This window comes from Salvelinus fontinalis, chromosome 21 (assembly GCF_029448725.1).
Source record: "Salvelinus fontinalis isolate EN_2023a chromosome 21, ASM2944872v1, whole genome shotgun sequence".
Taxonomy (NCBI): Eukaryota; Metazoa; Chordata; class Actinopteri; order Salmoniformes; family Salmonidae; genus Salvelinus; species Salvelinus fontinalis.
Window position 1 is genome coordinate 46,581,496 of NC_074685.1, and position 16,477 is coordinate 46,597,972.

General features: G+C 42.7%; 2 protein-coding genes across 3 annotated transcripts in view; one reads left to right on the top strand and one right to left on the bottom strand.

Moving 5' to 3' along the window:
* Nucleotides 1-16,477, bottom strand: part of pdzph1 (PDZ and pleckstrin homology domains 1) — a 69,519-nt gene that overhangs the window by 37,903 nt on the left and 15,139 nt on the right. The window lies entirely within an intron of this gene.
* syk (spleen tyrosine kinase) overlaps nucleotides 10,552-16,477 on the top strand; it is a 107,324-nt gene continuing 101,398 nt past the window's right edge. For both annotated transcript variants that reach the window (XM_055875524.1, XM_055875525.1), the window contains exon 1: nucleotides 10,552-10,826. The gene's annotated coding sequence lies outside the window, so the exon portion shown is untranslated. The remainder of the gene's footprint in view (nucleotides 10,827-16,477) is intronic.

Consider the following 16,477-nt stretch of genomic DNA (forward strand, 5'->3'; position numbering starts at 1 on the left):
ATAAGTTCCGTTGAGTTTATGTTTTTACACAATAAGCATCGTTTGATTAAATATATTAATCCTAACAATGGAAGACAAGTTATTTTTCATCACCCTGGAAATTCAGATTTGAATTCAATTGGGCCATCATATATAGTGTGAGTTCTTTTGAAATAACATGACGTTGTGTTCACTCTGAGTCCGTAGTTCAAGACCTACAGGGTAGAATAGCTACGTGCAATAGCTACGTGACTTTTTATAGTAAAGTATGGGGACGCAAAGTTTAACCTTGCCAGGAAGGCCTGTTACGATATCCCACAAAACGGTTAACCCTAATTGGAGCAGGTTGGGGTCTACGGACTGAGAGATTTTACAGTATTACTCTGGCAATGTGGTCTCCATAAATGGCTCCATTTGTGCATGATCCTAAAACGAAATGAGTGTGCACGTACAGGTTAGGATATGGTTTGAATCGAAGACCAAATGTTGAACTATGATTAGTCAGTAACCCGATGAGGCTGATAAAACATTCACACTGCCGGTAAAATTGACATGGCTGGTAGTTCCCTAATTCTCAGAGATTATTTTTAGAAGTCAGCATGTGGAAACACTGCAACAGCAAAGAAAACCAAACAACGGTAGCAGTATGGCACTCCTAATGGCTTCGTTGCTGGGCTCTGATGCCTGTGTCAATTGGGCCAATCATTACCGCAGAAAGTAGGGGTGCTGAGGGTGCTGCAGCAACCCCTGAAAAATATGAATAATAAAATATATTAATTACATTTTTCAACCTTCGACTTGCACAAATTGTATTAGGGTTGAACAGTTCTTAAAGGGGAAGTTCAGTATTTACAACTTAATCTTGGTACCAGCAGAAAAACGACCAAATCAACTGAAATCAACTATCACTTCCTTTTATATTTAGCTAGCGTTGGTTAAAGTAGTGTAACTTCCCTTTTAACCTCTGCTGTTCATATCATTACAGCTCAAGCAGTAATGCTGAAATCAGCTAGACAAGTTGCTGAAATACAGTCAAGGTACAGTACAGCACAATTAGTACATTTCAAAAGTTAAAGAGAAAACTAAAAGTTTATGGTTACCTCTGCTATACATTTTAAAAATATTTTGGTGCTGAAAATGTAAATAGTCACCTCATGCAATTGTCTCCTCCTTGTGAACGATAGGTGCCCGTAAGTACAAACATGTTTCAGTACCTGCTTTTCTCCCTTATACCCACAGACAAACCAATGGTAGCTTTTCCCGTTGGATTTGAGGGATGTAGCTTTTTCCGTTGGATTTGAGGTTTTCGACAGAAGTGTCCAGACAAATATTGGCCACGGCTACAACACCAACACAGGTATTGTTTCTACGTTGTTCTCTTATTGTCTTCTAGGTAAAGGACTGCTTTACCTTCAGCTGCTTTTCCTTCAGCTGCTTTACCTTCAGCTGCTTCACCATCAGCTGCTTTACCTTCAGCTGCTTTACCTTCAGCTGCTTCACCTTCAGCTGCTTTACCCTTAGCTGCTTTACCTTCAGCTGCTTTACCCTCAGCTGCTTTACCTTCAGCTGCTTTACCTTCAGCTGCTTTACCTTCAGCTGCTTTACCCTCAGCTGCTTTACCCTCAGCTGCTTTACCTTCAGCTAATTTACCCTCAGCTGCTCTACCCTCAGCTGCTTTACCTTCAACTGCTTTACCTTCAGCTGCTTTACCCTCAGCTGCTTTACCTTCAGCTGCTTTACCCTCAGCTGCTTTAGCCTCAGCTGCTTTACCTTCAGCTGCTTTACCCTCAGCTGCTTTACCTTCAGCTGCTTTACCCTCAGCTGCTTTACCTTCAGCTACTTTACCCTCAGCTGCTTTACCTTCAGCTGCTTTACCCTCAGCTGCTTTACCCTCAGCTGCTTTACCCTCAGCTCCTTTACCTTCAGCTGCTTTACCCTCAGCTGCTTTACCTTCAGCTACTTTACCCTCAGCTGCTTTACCTTCAGCTGCTTTACCCTCAGCTGCTTTACCTTCAGCTGCTTAACCTTCAGCTGCTTTACCCTCAGCTGCTTTAAGAGGAACAGCACAAGTATGAATGTTGCTCTGTATAAGAACGGTGTACAAATTGCTACTCGTGTCTTCTGATGGAGATGATATGACGACCGATTCAGCCACTTTGAAGATGAAGGAGGGAGATACAATCTACCTTCAACTGAGCGCACACGCTCATGTTGTCGGCTAGCCGTCATTCGCCACCTTCAATGGTTTCCTACTCTTTCTCATGTGAGGAGAAAGCTGAGAATCTGTGTAACATTCAGAGAGCCACTCTGTGTCCCAAATGACACCCTAATACCTACATAGTGCACTACTTTTGATGGACCATGGTCAAAACTAGTGCACTAAAAAGGGAATAGGGTGCCATTTAGGACTCAACCTCTGTATCCCTACAACCAATGTTAGAGAGAGCTAGAAGCATTGCATAAAACATGTCAGCTAAAAATTCAAAAGCGACTTACAGTTTATATGCAGGTGGTCCCGGAAATCAAACCCACTACTCTGGTATTGCAAGCGCAATGCTCTACCAACTGGCCTACAAGTACGTTCTAAATACCAGCACGTAACTTCTTCACAACTAGAGTACTGTGTTTTAACTACCAGCACCTAACTTCCTCACAGTGTGTGCTCTCTGCAGGACGCTCCCTGCAGGACGCTCTCTGCAGGATCTGGTTTACTTTATCCCATTGAGTTTATGTGTAGCCTCGTATCACCGAACTGATGACCACTGAGCTATTAATCCATGTAGCAAAACAGGATGTAAGCTCTCAAGATTTTCCAGATGGTTGAACGAGGCACAATGTAAACACAAATCTAGCTCTGATTGGAAATACGTCAAACAATGTTTAACTGTGAAATATGTAAAACAGGGTTTAACTGTGAAATATGTAAAACAGGGTTTAACTGTGAAATATGTAAAACAGGGTTTAACTGTGAAATATGTAAAACAGGGTTTAACTGTGAAATATGTAAAACAGGGTTTAACTGTGAAATATGTAAAACAGCTGTGAAATATGTAAAACAGGGTTTAACTGAGAAATATGTAAAACAGGGTTTAACTGTGAAATATGTAAAACAGGGTTTAACTGTGAAATATGTAAAACAGGGTTTAACTGTGAAATATGTAAAACAGGGTTTAACTGTGAAATATGTAAAACAGGGTTTAACTGAGAAATATGTAAAACAGGGTTTAACTGTGAAATATGTAGTTGTTGATCTTACTAGTGATTTTCTTCTTTCAATTTAAATTTTTTGGTTTGAAAACCATGGCCTCCTTCCCCCGTGGAAAACTTTTATCATTTATATTGACTTTCAAAGCAATGGTTGCATAATAGCTAACACACAATCATTGTCTTAGACATTGTTTTCAGCTGAATGCACCTTGGGTCCGATCACTAATGGGATTAAAGAATGAGCGATTGCTGCTGTTTATTCCCTTCTAACACACACACACATGCACGCACGTATACACACACACACACACACGCACACACACACACACACACACACACACACACACACACACACACACACACACACACACACACACACACACACACACACACACACACACACACACACACACACACACACACACACACACACACACACACAGAGCCCTGGGACTGAACTCCACCCAATGCAACTGGGTCCTGGACTTCCTGATGGGCCTCCCCCAGGTGGTGAAGGTAGGCATCATTACCTCATCCACACTGATCCTCAACACTGGGGCCCCACAAGGGTCCTCAGTTCCCTCCTGTACACCCTGTATACCAACGACTGTGTGGCCTCTCACAGTTCAAACTCCATCATTAAGTTTGCTGACGACACGACAGTACACTCTAGAACCTAAAAGCGTTCTTCGGCTGTCCCCATAGGACAACCCTTTGAAGAACCCTTTTTGGTTCCAGGTAGAGCTCTTTTGGGTTATATGTAGAACCCTTTTCACAGAGGGTTCTACCTGGAACTAAAAAGGGTTCTCATATGGGGACAGCTGAACCCTTTTGGAACCCTTTTTTTCTAAGAGTGTAGTAGGCCTGATTACCAAGAACGACTAGACGGCCTACATGAGGAGGTAGGCACTCTGACACGTGATGCCGAGGAAACAACCTCTCCCTCAACGGCTGGCAAAACAAAGGAGCTGATTGTGGACTTCAGGAGGAACCAGGCTGAGCACGTCACATCCTCATCAACGGGGTCGCCGTATTCGTCGTTGACATCTCAGATAAGCTGAATGGTCAAACCATACGGACCCCGTGGGTTAAGAAGGCACAACAGCGACTCTTCAACCTCAGGAGGCAAAAGAAATTCAGCCTGTTCCCGAGGGCCCTCACTGTGTTCTACAGGAGCACCATCGAGAGCATCCTGCCGGGCTACATCACAGCCTGGTATGGCTACTCCACTGCTGCGCATCATAAGGCATTACAGAGGGTGGTACACTCAGCCATTGGGTGCTCACTGCCTGTCCTCCAAGACACCTACAACACCAAGTGTCACAGGAAAGCCAAGAAGATCCTCAGGGAGCTTCTACCCCCAGACCATCAGTATAGATGGCAATAGCATACCATAATAGCATAATCATTTAATAGCATAATAATATAGCACAGTAACATAGCATAATACCGTTTTTTATAATCACTTTGGCACTAATTTCGGAACCTTGATGTCATTTTTCAAAACTCTAGACACAAAACTCACAACCAACGATCAAAATGCAAATTTTTCAAAACTCTAACACTTTTTCCAATTGCTTGGATACAATACACATAAAGCTAAGATCATTTGTTCATTGAACTAAAATCACTGTTATGGGAGTTTTATGTTTAATGACTAAAATATGTATACATTTGACTTAGATGTTACTGTATGAATGAAACGTATTATAATCATAATGCTGAGTGTAATATGTTCCTTGTTAGAAAGAATGGAGTTATCTTCAGACAGGCTGGAATGCTGTGTTCCTTACAGGACATCCTGTCTCTACCCAGGGAGGGGAAAGACCTTGGGTTGGTTGCAGATAGTTTAACAGGTGGCAGACAGTAATGAGGCTGTGAACTGTATTGCCATTGTATTCTAGAGGAGGATGGACATTAAAACCTATGACATCATCTTTATTATATAACCTGATGTAAATCGTACTATGATTCAGTACTCTCGAGAATAAACGCTATTGATTGATTGATTTTAAGACTGGTATCTGTCCATTTTATGCTGATAATTATCTTACAAATTCTTATTTATGGGCAGAGCGTTTTAATTGAATTGGTTGATAAACAGGAATTAAAATTACTTTAACAATCACCTGTTCAAAATGACACAACTTAACATCACAGTATTACCATTTCAAAATGCAATTCACACATTACATCTGAAATGACTGTCTATTCATTTCATTACAATGATTTAACTATCAATTGATACAACTGCTCAAAATGATAACTAACTGTTGCATTACTCTTAATGCATAGTTTTATGGAAACTGACAAACAATATTCCATGTTTAGATCATGAAAGTTTCAGGTTAATGAGATCCATTGACATCAATTACCGTGGAACATGAACCAATTGGACTACATTATCTATGGATGTAATATTTCATCATCATTCTTTATCAGACACTGTTTCTATGGTCCCATGTACCACTTTTCCAGACCATGTTTTCAGATTTGACATTACTGTACACTCACCGGCCACTTTATTAGGTACACCTATCTAGTACTGGGTAGGACCACCTTTTGCTGAATTATTCATGGTGTTGTATGTTAAGAGATGCCATTCTGCACACCACTGTTTTAAACAGCTGTTATTTGAACATTTGTGGCCTTTCTGTTAGCTTGAATGAGTCTGGACATTCTCCTCTGACCTCTCTCATTAACAAGGTGTTTTTGCCCACAGAACTGCTGCTTACTGAATGTGTTTTGTTTATCGCACCATTCTCTGTAAACTCTGTAGACTGTAGTGCCTAAAAATTCCAGGAGGGCAGCTGTTTCTGAGATGCTGGAATCACCATGTGTGGCATCAACAATCATACCACGGTCAAAGTTGCTTAGATTACTCATCTTGCCTGTTCTAATATCGAACAACTTCTAAAGCTCTCTACTCTATATACTCTATATATTGAGTTGCAGCCAGCCACATGATTCGCTGTTAGAATGTAACCTTCCTTGATGAGCTAAATCAGGTCTGTAGAGCATGATGTCATTGTGTGGGATAATGTCAGGTTCCACCATTCTCAAATGGTGCAAGCATGGTTTCATGCCCAACCACAATTTACTACCCTGTACTTACCCCCATACTCTCCTTTCCTTAACCCGATTGAGGAATGTTTCTCCACGTGGAGGTGGAAGGTATATTGTAGGCGCCCTCATGAACAAGCCGCCCTTCTCCAGGCCATGGATGATGCATGCAAAGACATCACGGCAGACCAGTGTCAGGCCTGGATTCGCCATGCCCGAAGATTCTTTCCAAGATGTTTGGCTAATGAAAACATCCATTGTGATATGGATGAGAACCTATGGCCAAATCCACAAGACAGGTTTGATGGAAATATAGAAGTACAGTAATCAATCCTGTGTTTTGGTTTTTACAGTAAGCCAGATGAGGAACACTGCAGTGGACGTTTTACAGTAAGCCAGGTGGGGAACACTGCAGTTGATGTTTTACAGTAAGCCGGGTGAGGAACACTGCAGTGGACGTTTTACAGTAAGCCAGGTGGGGAACACTGCAGTTGATGTTTTACAGTAAGCCAGGTGAGGAACACTACAGTGGACGTTTTACAGTAAGCCAGGTGAGGAACACTACAGTGGACGTTTTACAGTAAGCCAGGTGAGGAACACTGTAGTTGATGTTTTACTGTAGTTTTTTTCTTTTTTTGTAGCTAATTATTGTTGCTTTGATTCAAAGAAACCTATGTTGTGATTTTATTGCATTTCATCAATACATTTCATATTTTGTTCAATGATTCCACTGTGTCTGTAGTATTCTCTCTACTAGTCCTTTTACAATGATGTATTTACGTGTAGTACCAAAATGAAACATGTATCACATATTTTGTACTACAATATTTAATGATTGTACGAACAACTACACAGTGAAACTATCGGTATCTTGTGTGTGGGTGATCTAAATTAATGTTCCTATGATATTTCATGATAAATGAGTTATTTGAACCAATGATTCTGCAAGTGCAAGGCTTCTTTAAAGATATGAATGCACAATGCAATGTTTTGAACATTGGACAACCTGTGTTACAAGTGATGACCGTTTTGAGTTTTGTGTCCAGAGTTTTGAAAAATGACCACAAGGTTCTGAAATTAGTGCCAAAGTGATTGTAAAAAACTGTAACATAGCATAATAACATAGCATAATAACATAGCATAATAACATAGCATAATAACATATCATAATAACATAGCATATTAATATAGTATAATAACATAGCATAGTAACATATCATAATAATATAGCATAGTAACATATCATAATAACATAGCATAATAACGTAGCATAATAACATATCATAATAACATAGCATAATAACATAGCATAATAACATAGCATAATAACATAGTATAATAATATAAAAAATAGCCACCACTAGTCAGCTACCTGCTGCTCCCTCTTCATCTGTTTTGCCATGCATGAATATGTTATTCATAGTATTTCTATGGGCTAATAGCAGTCATGCCAAATTCCATGTTTCAACAAATACTTAAAAAATATTTTGGGGGATACCTACAGGGGTCCTAATAATCTAAATCAAACAGCTAAATTATCCTTGGTGTGACCATCTTACAAATGCCATATGTTAGCTTAATAGAAACCCGTGCTCGTTTTAAAAAAAAAGACACATTGTTACACTTGGACAACAATAAGTTTGGGGCACCAATCTCAGGAGAGCATTAGTAACAGAGAAAATCGACTAAATGTAAATGTAGCAGCAAGGTCAGAGAGTCGACTCAACACTACAAATGGAGACGGAGCTATTTTGTGTGTACAACAGTAGGCTTTGTGTTCAATCATATGGGTCTCTACTGGGTCTCTACTGGGTCTCTACTTGGTCTCTACTGTCTCTACTGGGTCTCTACTGGGTCTTTACTGTCTCTACTGGGTCTCTACTGGGTCTCTACTGGGTCTCTACTGGGTCTCTACTGGGTCTTTACTGTCTCTACTGGGTCTCTACTGGGTCTCTACTGGGTCTCTACTGGGTCTTTACTGTCTCTACTGGGTCTCTACTTGGTCTCTACTGTCTCTACTGGGTCTCTACTGGGTCTCTACTGGGTTTACTGGGTCTACTGGGTCTCTACTGGGTCTCTACTGTCTCTACTGGGTCTCTACTGGGTCTTTACTGGCTCTACTGTCTCTACTGGGTCTCTACTGTCTCTACTGGGTCTCTACTGGGTCTTTACTGTCTCTACTGGGTCTCTACTGGGTCTCTACTGGGTCTACTGGCTCTACTGGGTCTACTGGGTCTACTGGGTCTCTACTGGGTCTCTACTGTCTCTACTGGGTCTCTACTGGGTTTACTGACTCTACTGGGTCTCTACTGGGTCTACTGGGTCTACTGGGTCTCTACTGGGTCTCTACTGTCTCTACTGGGTCTACTGTCTCTACTGGGTCTCTACTGTGTCTCTACTGTCTCTACTGGGTCTCTACTGGGTCTACTGTCTCTACTGGGTCTCTACTGGGTCTCTACTGGGTCTCTACTGTCTCTACTGGGTCTCTACTGGGTCTCTACTGGGTCTCTACTGGGTCTCTACTGTCTCTACTGGGTCTCTACTGTGTCTCTACTGTCTCTACTGGGTCTCTACTGGGTCTTTACTGTCTCTACTGGGTCTCTACTGTCTCTACTGGGTCTCTACTGGTTCTCTACTGTCTCTACTGGGTCTCTACTGGGTTTACTGACTCTACTGGGTCTACTGGGTCTCTACTGGGTCTACTGGGTCTACTGGGTCTCTACTGGGTCTCTACTGTCTCTACTGGGTCTCTACTGGGTCTACTGTCTCTACTGGGTCTCTACCGTGTCTCTACTGTCTCTACTGGGTCTCTACTGGGTCTACTGTCTCTACTGGGTCTCTACTGGGTCTCTACTGTCTCTACTGGGTCTCTACTGGGTCTCTACTGGGTCTCTACTGGGTCTCTACTGGGTCTACTGTCTCTACTGGGTCTCTACTGTGTCTCTACTGTCTCTACTGGGTCTCTACTGGGTCTTTACTGTCTCTAATGGGTCTCTACTGTCTCTACTGGGTCTCTACTGGGTCTACTGTCTCTACTGGGTCTCTACTGTGTCTCTACTGTCTCTACTGGGTCTCTACTGGGTCTACTGTCTCTACTGGGTCTCTACTGGGTCTTTACTGTCTCTACTGGGTCTCTACTGTCTCTACTGGGTCTCTACTGGTTCTCTACTGTCTCTACTGGGTCTCTACTGGGTTTACTGACTCTACTGGGTCTACTGGGTCTCTACTGGGTCTACTGGGTCTACTGGGTCTCTACTGGGTCTCTACTGTCTCTACTGGGTCTCTACTGGGTCTACTGTCTCTACTGGGTCTCTACCGTGTCTCTACTGTCTCTACTGGGTCTCTACTGGGTCTACTGTCTCTACTGGGTCTCTACTGGGTCTCTACTGTCTCTACTGGGTCTCTACTGGGTCTCTACTGGGTCTCTACTGGGTCTCTACTGGGTCTACTGTCTCTACTGGGTCTCTACTGTGTCTCTACTGTCTCTACTGGGTCTCTACTGGGTCTTTACTGTCTCTAATGGGTCTCTACTGTCTCTACTGGGTCTCTACTGGGTCTACTGTCTCTACTGGGTTTCTACTGTGTCTCTACTGTCTCTACTGGGTCTCTACTGGGTCTACTGTCTCTACTGGGTCTCTACTGGGTCTCTACTGTCTCTACTGGGTCTCTACTGGGTCTCTACTGGGTCTTTACTGTCTCTACTGGGTCTCTACTGTCTCTACTGGGTCTCTACTGTCTCTACTGGGTCTTTACTGTCTCTACTGGGTCTCTACTGGATCTACTGGGTCTCTACTGGGTCTTTACTGTCTCTACTGGGTCTCTACTGTCTCTACTGGGTCTCTACTGGGTCTACTGGGTCTCTACTGTCTCTACTGGGTCTCTACTGGGTCTCTACTGTCTCTACTGCATTTCTACTGGGTCTACTGGGTCTACTGGGTCTCTACTGTCTCTACTGGGTCTCTACTGGGTCTACTGGGTCTCTACTGGGTCTCTACTGGGTCTACTGGGTCTACTGGGTCTCTACTGGGTCTCTACTGGGTCTCTACTGGGTCTCTACTGTCTCTACTGGGTCTCTACTGTCTCTACTTGGGCTCTACTGTCTCTACTGGGTCTCTACTGGGTCTACTGTCTCTACTGGGTCTCAGCCCACAATGTGCCCAAATGTACCATCTGTCTTTTCCTTGTTCTGCGCACTGGCATCATTATCGTCTGACTCATTCCTGCATCGTCAACACTCAGGTGGCTTGGGACACTTGAATGACACCCCCCACCGGGTAAAATTACAACCCATCCAACAGGGAGGAAATGGCAGCACGCATCATTTCCAACCTCACACAAAATGGATCTCCCTTTGCAGGCACACATGATAGCACAAGATAGTCACTTGATAGCAATGCCTTGCAAATCAGAGTGCTCCAAAGCACGAAACGTGCCGCTATCCAATTATAGCCCAGCCACAAAGCCCCCGAGACAGAAACGCTAGCCTAGCTCCACACAACGAGGAGGCTTCAGATATGTGCATTAGATTTCCAGATGTAGGCCAGGGGAGCACAGCAAGCTGGATCGGGAGACCCAAGGTAAGGCCTTATGCATGCGATATAACCACTCTGTGACATTGTCATTACCATTACCGTCAGCTCAGTGACGGTGATGAAGCGTTGAAGTGACGCCGATGACGGACTGTAATCGGAGTTGACAACGAGTAATCGCTGCCCTTGGTCTGTATGAATACAAAAACTGGTTTTAGACAGGAGATAATCATCACTATTCAAATAGCACCACATGGCGCTTTGATGCAGGCACTCTAGCAACCATGTGGTTAGCTGCCGCCACTAATTCTTCTGGACTGAATGAGAGGTCTGACTCAAAACCTGACGTTTTTGCATCTGCGGGTGGGAGAAAAGAAATCAGTCGAGGTTCCTGTGGTGCTGTGCTCTCTCCAAGTGCTGTGTTTGTGCGTGTGTGTGTGTGTGTGGGAGGTGACTTTTAGACGCTCCACTGATCTCTCACATCAACCACCGTGCTGCTCTCCCTCCCCTTCCTTTTTCTCTGGCCACAGTCTCTGACATAGAAAGCAACTTGCACAAGGGGCCTTTCACTTCGTGTAGAGTCAAGAGCTTTCAGTTTCAAATCAGGCCAGAAATACAAGCTAAATTATATATGTCGTCTTAAAGGCACAGTCCATACCGTTTCCTGTTTGAAACAACGTGTCGGGTGGCACTGGCAGATAGCTGTATAATGTATAGAGCAGACACGTGATTTTACTCCTGATGTTAGAGCTCTGTATCCACTATACAGTATATCTTTATTCTATGTCTGGATTCTATATTGTAATGTGGAGGGAAAAAAACATTAATGTGCATGAATACAATGTTTTGGCAGTGAAGGATCTCTGTCTGACATCTTTCATAAGCCTTCTATGTGTCATATTATTCACATGACTTTAGCAGTATGTTATCTTAAGGAATGTATCTTTAAGTTGTATTCTTCCACTTATAATATAAGTTGAATATATTACATTTAAAATATTCATGGTCATCTACACATTATAGCGGATCTCCTCATGATAAGCAATAGAGGTCCTGGTATATTAGAGGTTTTGTATTATATATAAATATATAACTTAGTGAACACAGATCAACAATGTGTTATTATACCAAAATAGTATTGCAAGTAAGTAATTGAAGGAAAATATATGTAATGAGTGTTTCAAAAGCTTTAAAATGAACAAGAAGACAATATTATAACTATAGGCGCTCTCCGTGAAGAATTCTGACTTTGCAGGGGCTCAAAGGTTAAAGCAATCTCAAGATACAAAGAAAAGCAGACAGATACATATTGGTGCGTGAGCATTTTTAACTAGACAATGAAATTAGATTGAACATTATTGTGGATGAAATGGCCAACTGAGACTTGGAGGTTAAGCTGTGGGTGCAGGAGCTGTCAATTAGTGAGCAATTACTGCTACTAGCAAGCCAGGCTGCTAGTTAGAGGGGGAGTGTGGGAACATGGCTGAGGTGGTAACATGGCTGAGGTGGTAACATGACTGGGGTGGGAACATGACTGGGGTGGGAACATGGCTGAGGTGGTAACATGGCTGAGGTGGGAACATGGCTGAGGTGGGAACATGGCTGAGGTGGTAACATGACTGGGGTGGGAACATGACTGGGGTGGGAACATGGCTGAGGTGGTAACATGGCTGAGGTGGGAACATGGCTGAGGTGGGAACATGACTGGGGTGGGAACATGACTGGGGTGGGAACATGGCTGAGGTGGTAACATGGCTGAGGTGGGAACATGGCTGAGGTGGGAACATTGCTGGGGTGGTAACATGGGAACATGGCTGGGGTGGTAACATGGGAACATGGCTGGGGTGGTAACATGGCTGAGGTGGTAACATGGCTGAGGTGGGAACATGGCTGAGGTGGTAACATGGCTGAGGTGGTAACATGGCTGAGGTGGTAACATGGCTGAGGTGGGAACATGGGAACATGGCTGGGGTGGTAACATGGCTGAGGTGGTAACATGGCTGGGATGGTAACATGGGAACATGGCTGGGGTGGTAACATGGCTGAGGTGGTAACATGGCTGGGGTGGTAACATGGGAACATGGCTGGGGTGGTAACATGGCTGAGGTGGTAACATGGCTGGGATGGTAACATGGCTGAGGTGGGAACATGGCTGAGGTGGTAACATGAGAACATGGCTGGGGTGGTAACATGGGAACATGGCTGGGGTGGTAACATGGCTGAGGTGGTAACATGGCTGAGGTGGGAACATGGCTGGGGTGGTAACATGGGAACATGGCTGGGGTGGTAACATGGCTGAGGTGGTAACATGGCTGGGATGGTAACATGGCTGAGGTGGGAACATGGCTGAGGTGGTAACATGAGAACATGGCTGGGGTGGTAACATGGGAACATGGCTGGGGTGGTAACATGGCTGAGGTGGTAACATGGCTGAGGTGGGAACATGGCTGGGGTGGTAACATGGGAACATGGCTGGGGTGGTAACATGGCTGAGGTGGTAACATGGCTGGGATGGTAACATGGCTGGGGTGGGAATGTGGGAACATGGCTGGGGTGGGAACATGGCTGAGGTGGTAACATGTCTGGGATGGTAACATGGCTGGGGTGGGAATGTGGGAACATGGCTGGGATGGTAACATGGCTGAGGTGGTAGCATGGCTGGGATGGTAACATGGCTGGGGTGGGAACATGGCTGGGATGGTAACATGGCTGGGGTGGGAACATGGGAACATGGCTGGGGTGGGAACGTGGGAACAGTATAACAGGTGCAGGAGGATTCAGGCATGGACAGAGTCAATAGGGAAAGAGAGTCAACAATAAACGAGCTACGTAGCATATGCTACACTCTTAAATTGCACTACAGAAACATTATGGATGATATAGGGATAGACCTCAAATCTAAGGTAAGGAGAGAGTTCAGTGCTGCATGTTGTTCTACCTTTTACTTCTACGACTATTACAAGGCCTACTACTAGCTTTGGGTGGCAACAGCTAGCAACTAAGATGCTTGCTAGCTCTGTGTTCTAACAGAGACTTGCTTGCCAACATTCAACATCTTTCTCTGCTTGACTTTAGAAAGTGTTGCATTGTGGGTATTTGCAAAGCAGCTAGGTCGAGATGATGTTTTCAAAGACCACCTTAATTTAACAAAAAAAACTCAAATCTGTTTTCAAATAAGTTATAATAGTAATTATAAGTCTCTTAAGTGTAATATTAGAACAATGCATTGTTAGTTTTACGATGAATGGAACATGTACTTGAACATTTTCAGTTTTTTTGTTCAACGTTCAAGGTTCAATGCAGCCATTTTTATCTCAATATCAAATAATTTCTTGCTAACAATTAAGTACCTTACTGTGATTGGTTTAAATTAAAATGGTCAAAAATAATCAACAATAGCAATTTCTCAAGCATGAATTTAGCGAGCACGGTCTCTGGGAGTGGTTTGTGGAGAGGGGAAAACTGAAAATGTGTTGTTACTTGCAGAGCAGTTTGGAACTCTCATTCTTGTTGGTCTATTAACAAATGTACCCCCTGGCGATGTCACCAGGCAGGCCAAAACACCAGGCAGGGATTTTTACATATACTATATGTGACTTGTGCTGGGGAGTGTTACCACTTCACTAAAGCTCTGAACCGGTGTTTTATGACATGATCTGGTGTCCATTGTAGTATATAGCCATTACATACACATTATTCAAATAGCATGCTAAGAGGAACTATTGGGGAATGTGCAGTCATAAAACACCATACACAAAAATATGTCTTGACCTGTTCACTACCAAATAGTATTTTTGTACAGTGACGTTTGAGTCATGGAGAAAGATATACAGTATCTCATTATGTTGGGTTCCGGGACACCACAATGGTTAACTGTCAACAAGGTGCAATAGTGCTACAGTACTAAACAATGATGTAGCAATCTATGTCAACCACCGCTCACCTTTTATACAACAGGTGATGAAATGTTCAAACAACCACGCTCTTAATGTACACATCTAGGCAATATAGTACAGTATGTAAATTACAGTAAGGTAGTGTTAACATTAATATTCTTCAACTGTAATACAGCCTTCTTCAACTGTAATACAGCCTTCTTCAGCTAGTTATACAGCCTTCTTCAACTGTAATACAGCCTTCTTCAACTGTAATACAGCCTTCTTCAACTGTAATACATCCTTCTTCAACTGTAATACAGCCTTCTTCAACTGTAATACAGCCTTCTTCAACTGTAATACAGCCTTCATCAACTGTAATACAGCCTTCTTCAACTGTAATACATCCTTCTTCAACTGTAATACAGCCTTCTTCAACTAGTAATACAGCCTTCTTCAACTGTAATACAGCCTTCTTCAGCTAGTTATACAGCCTTCTTCAACTGTAATACAGCCTTCTTCAGCTAGTTATACAGCCTTCTTCAACTGTAGTAGAGCCTTCTTCAAGTGTAATACAGCCTTCAACTGTAATACAGCCTTCTTCAGCTAGTAATACAGCCTTCGTCAACTGTAATACAGCCTTCTTCAGCTAGTAATACATCCTTCTTCAACTGTAATACACCCTTCTTCAAGTGTAATACACCCTTCTTCAACTGTAATACAGCCTTCTTCAACTATAATACAGCCTTTTTCAGCTAGTGATACATCCTTCTTCAACTGTAATACAGCCTTCTTCAACTGTAATACAGCCTTCTTCAGCTAGTAATACATCCTTCTTCAACTGTAATACACCCTTCTTCAACTGTAATACAGCCTTCTTCAACTGTAATACAGCCTTCTTCAACTAGCAATACAGCCTTCTTCAACTGTAATACAGCCTTCTTCAACGGTAATACAGCCTTCCTCAACTGCAATACAGCCTTCTTCAACTGTAATGCAGCCTTCTTCAACTGTAATACAGCCTTCTTCAGTTAGCAATACAGGCTTCTTCAACTGTAATACAGCCTTCTTCAACTGTAATACACCCTTCTTCAACTGTAATACAGCCTTCTTCAACTGTAATACACCCTTCTTCAACTGTAATACAGCCTTCTTCAATTGTAATACAGCCTTCTTCAATTGTAATACAGCCTTCTTCAATTGTAATACAGCCTTCTTCAATTGTAATACAGCCTTCTTCAATTGTAATACAGCCTTCTTCAATTGTAATACAGCCTTCTTCAATTGTAATACAGCCTTCTTCAATTGTAATACAGCCTTCTTCAATTGTAATACAGCCTTCTTCAATTGTAATACAGCTTTCTTCAACTAGTACACATCTAAATAGCAACACTGCAAGATGAATGAAGTCCTCCATCCACTCCTGCAGAACACAGTTTTGGTTGCAAACACTATCACAGCTTATTGTGAAATAGACACAAATTACTTATCCGAAATTTGTGACAGGCACACCAAAAAGTATTTTATTTCATGTCCAGTACACAATTTTCTTCAGAACATATTTGTGTACATTAGAAAATTGTCTTACAAATTCCAATTTGGTCTAGCTAACGTTAGCTAGGCAAGGGCTTTTAAAGTTAGGGTTAGGGGTTAGGGTTATGGGTTATGGGTTAAGGTTAGGGTTAGGGAACATGCTACCTAAGTAGTTAAATGGTTAAGGTTATGGTTAGCTAACATGTTGGCTAAGTAGTTAAAATGTAGTATTAGTAAGTAGTTGCAAAGTTGCTCATTTGCTATAATGCTAAAGTTGTCCATGATGTGAGT